Source organism: Tachyglossus aculeatus, chromosome 10 (assembly GCF_015852505.1).
Source record: "Tachyglossus aculeatus isolate mTacAcu1 chromosome 10, mTacAcu1.pri, whole genome shotgun sequence".
NCBI lineage: Eukaryota > Metazoa > Chordata > Mammalia > Monotremata > Tachyglossidae > Tachyglossus > Tachyglossus aculeatus.
The window spans coordinates 22,046,335-22,051,058 of NC_052075.1; the positions used below are offsets into that span (position 1 = coordinate 22,046,335).

The 4,724-nt window shown below is 47.1% G+C and overlaps 1 non-coding gene across 1 annotated transcript; it reads right to left on the bottom strand.

Moving 5' to 3' along the window:
• Positions 1-462: 462 nt before the first annotated feature.
• Positions 463-599, bottom strand: LOC119933804. Its single transcript, XR_005452675.1, has one exon. It is a non-coding gene; the product is annotated as a small nucleolar RNA SNORA7 (small nucleolar RNA).
• Positions 600-4,724: the final 4,125 nt, after the last annotated feature.

Below are 4,724 nucleotides of genomic sequence, written 5' to 3' on the forward strand. Positions count from 1 at the left end.
ACTCTCTCAGTTTTCCCAGGAGTACCTCAAGAGGAGATCTCTTGCCTTCTCTTCAAATAACAATAATAATAATGATTAGTAGTATTTGTTAAGCACTTACTATGAGTCAAGCCCTGTTCTAAGCACTGGGGAAGATACAAATAATTAGTTAATACACTGTCCCTCTGCCACATAGGGGTCACGATCTAAGTGGGAGGGAGAACAGGTATTAAATCTCCATTTACAGATGAGGTAACTGAGGCACAGAGTGACTTTCCAAAGATCACACAACAGGCACATAGCTGTACCTGAATTAGAACTCAGGTCCTTTGACTCCTAAGCTCATGGACCTTCCCCTAGGCTATGCTGCTCCCTCTGGTCCCAGCCCTTCATACCTTATTAAAACACTTACACCTTCCCTTCTTTTCTTTCCTCCCTGATTGCCATCTTCAGCAGTTCACTTTCCAGCACAGTTGAGTTTTGACTTGTAGCAGATCACCTTCCCCTCACTAGCTGCTGCCCAAGCTAGGAATGGAATGGGTAGGCCTCTTCCTGACTCTCCCTCCATAGCAGAGACTGGTAGAGTACTGAAAACTCTCCAGATGCCATCCTGAGAGGGGTTCAAAACCTATCAAGCACCATTAATTAATTGATAGATTGATTCCCCTCCCATTTTGGCACACAGGGAGTTTCCTTCTCCCTGCCTCCTACCAAATCACTAACCTAATAGCCCCACCCCTGCAAAATCCATCTGAAGGCATTCTTGATATGGTATGGCCTCACCTGGACTTTTCCAGGAAAGCAGTGTGGTGCAATGGAGGACCTGGATTCTAATCTAATCTAGAGAAGCAGCATGGCTCAGTGGAAAGAGCCCAGGCTTGGAAGTTGAGGTCATGTGTTGTAATCCTGGCTCCGCCACTTGTCAGCTGTGTGACTTTGGGCAAGTCACTTAACTTCTCTGTGCCTCAGTTCCCTCATCTGTAAAATGGGGATTAAGACTGTGAGCCCCATGTGGGACAACCTGATCACCTTGTATTCCCCCCAACACTTAGAACAGTGCTTCACACATAGTAAGTGCTTAACAAATGCCATTATTGTTATCATTATTATTAATCCCAGCTCTGCCACTTCCCTGTTGAGTAATCTTCATCAAGTCACTTAATTACTGGGTCTCAATTTCTTCATTTGTTAAATGAGGGTGAAATACTAGTTCTCCCTTTCACATTGACTGTGAGCCCTATATCTGACCCGATTACCTTGGGTCTACCCCATGCTTGGCACATAAGAAGCACCTAACAGACACCACAATGATTGTTTTCCAGGTTGGGAATGGCAGGAACCAATCACTTGCTTTGACTCTTCCTCATTCCCTCAGAGATGTTACACGGAGCACGTTCAGACGTTAGAGGTCTGGGGATCCTAAAAACTCCGCCCAGTGGCTTGGGGTTGCCAGCCTGCTGGAAAAAGTACCATCCTGACACTAGCCCTGATTTATTACTGAAGTTGCTCCTCTCCTTCCTCATCCAGGCAGCAGTATTCATCATCAAGTCCTTCATACCATCAAGTGGGCATTATAGTGCTTCTCACAGACTCTGTCCTCTCCTGGTTCTCCTCTTATCTCTCTGGCCATTCATTCTCAGTCTCTTTTGTGGGTTCCTCCTCCCCCTCCCCCTCCCATCCCCTTACTGTAGGGGTTCCTCAAGGGTCAGTTCTTGGTCCCCTTCTGTTTTCTATCTACACTCACTTCCCTTGGTGAACTCATTTGCTCCCACGGTTTCAACGATCATCTCTACGCTTATGACACCCAAATCTACATCTCTGCCCCTGCTCTCTCTCCCTCCCTTCAGGCTTGGGTCTCCTCCTGCCTTCAAGACATCTCCATCTGGATGTCTGCCTGCCATCTAAAACTCAATATGTCCAAGACTGAACTCCTTATCTTCCCTCCCAAACCCTGCCCTCTCCCTGACGTTCCCATCACTGTTGACGGCACTACCATCCTTCCTGTCTCACAAGCCCGCAACCTTGGTGTCATCCTCGACTCCGCTCTCTTGTTCACCCCTCACATCCAATCCGTCACCAAAACCTGCCAGTCTCACCTCCGCAACATCACCAAGATCCACCCTTTCCTCTCCATTCAAACCGCTACCCTGCCGGTTCAATCTCACATCCTATCCCGACTGGATTACTGCATCAGCCTCCTCTCTGATCTCCCATCATCCTGTCTCTCCCCACTTCAATCTATACTTCACGCTGCTGCCCGGATCATCTCTGTGCAGAAACACTCTAGGCATGTTAGTCCCCTCCTCAAAAATCTCCAGTGGCTACCAATCAACCTACGCATCCTGCAAAAACTCCTCACTCTCGTCTTCAAGGCTCTCCATCACCTCGCCCCCTCCTACCTCACCTCCCTTCTCTCCTTCTACAGCCCGGCCTGCACCCTCCACTCCTCTGTCACTAACCTGCTCACTGTGCTTCGTTCTCGCCTGTCCCGCCGTCGACCCCCGGCCCACGTCCTCCCCCTGGCTTGGAATGCCCTCCCTCCATACATCCACCAAGCTAGCTCTCTTCCTCCCTTCAAAGCCCCACCGAGAGCTCACCTCCTCCAGGAGGCCTTCCCAGACTGAGCCCCCTTCTTCCTCTCCTCCACTTCCCCCTCCCCATCTCCCCCACCTTACCTCCTTCCTCTCTCTACAGCACATATATATATATTTGTACATATTTATTACTCTATTTTACTTGTACATATTTATTCTATTTATTTTATTTTGTTAATATGTTTTGCTTTGTTGTCTGTCTCCCCCTTCTAGACTGTGAGCCCACTGTTGGGTAGGGACCGTCTCTATATGTTGCCAACTTGTACTTCCCAAGCGCTTAATACAGTGCTCTGCACACAGTAAGCACTCAATAAATACGACAATGAATGAATGACCTGAAGTTGTTCCCAAGTGGGAATAGAGCTTTGTGGTTTGTCCCACATCAAGCCTGTCTGTTTTTGACTCTGCCACCCCTCTGAATTTCTCCCTGCCTCTCTGTATTTGGTTTCACTGGTCTCTCACAGCTCACCACCACATGCCTGGGGGGTCAGAGGACCTGGGTTCTAACCCTGGCTCTGTCACTTACCTAATGGAGTGACCTTGAGCAAGTCACCTAACTTCTCCATACCTCAGTTTCCTTATTTATAAAATGGTGGTACAGTACCTGTCTCCCTCCTACTTAGAATGTGAGGTCTGTGCAGGGACTGTATTCATTCAGTCATTCATTCAATCATTTATTGAGTGCCTACTGTTTGCAAGGCACTATACTAAGCACTTGGGAGAGTAATCAATCAATCAATCAATCGTATTTATTGAGCGCTTACTGTGTGCAGAGCACTGGACTAAGCACTTGGGAAGTACAAGTTGGCAACATATAGAGACAGTCCCTACCCAACAGTGGGCTCACATTCTAAAAGGGGGAGACAGAGAACAAAACCAAACATACTAACAAAATAAAATAAATAGAATAGATATATACAAGTAAAATAAATAAATAGAGTAATAAATATGTACAAACATATATACATATATACAGGTGCAGTGGGGAAGGGAAGGAGGTAAGATGAGGGGGATGGAGAGGGGGATGAGGGGGAGAGGAAAGAAGGGGCTCAGTCTGGGAAGGCCTTTGGGGAGGTGAGCTCTCAGTAGGGCCTTGAAGGGAGAAAGCGAGCTAGCTTGGCGGATGGGCAGAGGGAGGGCATTCCAGGCCCGGGGGATGACGTTGGCCGGGGGTCGATGGCGGGACAGGCGAGAACGAGGCACGGTGAGGAGATTAGCAGCAGAGGAGCGGAGGGTACGGGGTGGGCTGTAGAAGGAGAGAAGGGAGGTGAGGTAGGAAGGGGCGAGGTGATGGAGAGCCTTGAGCCGAGAGTACAACTAAGCACTTGTGTAACTTGTACCTTACATCCACTCTTACTACAGTGCTTGGCACATAGTAAACACTTAACAAATACCACACTTATCATTATTATTTGTAGTCATTTGCATGTCCTCTTGTGGTTTTTGCTTGTAGGAAATAGTCATCTCTCTATAGCAATTCCTGAACCACTGTTTGTTTTGGTCTGAAGGTGCATTTTGATTCAAGGAGCATGCATTTGACACTGTTCTTATTAGACTCTGGCTAGAATCCTGCCTCCAAAAGAAGGCTGACCACATGAGGCATAAGGTTTTCTCCTAGCCAAGAAATCCCTCCTCATCAAATCCTTCTCATCAGAGCCCTCCTCATCTTTAAAGTTCTCCCAAATTCCCACCTCCTTCAGGAAGTCCCTCCGATTGAATCAAAATATGACAACTCATGTCAGCCCAATAACTACCCATAAGACTTTTACATGCTTCCTACTTATTCTCAGCCCTTATGTGTATACATTCATTCAATTGTAGATTCAATTATGTACAAAGCTATTTCATCCTGACATTCATATGCAGCATGTCATAATGGATAAAGCTTGGGCCTGAGAGTCAGAAGGTCATGCGTTTCTAATCCCGGCTCTACCACATTTCTGCTGCGTGAACTTGGGCAAGTCACTTTACTTTTCTGGGTCTCAGTTCCCTCATCTAATGATAATAATGATGATGGCATTTATTAAACGCTTTCTATGTGCAAAGCACTGTTCTAAGTGCTGGGGAGGTTACAAGGTGATCAAGTTGTCCCGTGTGGGGCTCACAGTCCTAATCCCCATTTTACAGATGAGGTAACTGAGGCACAGAGAA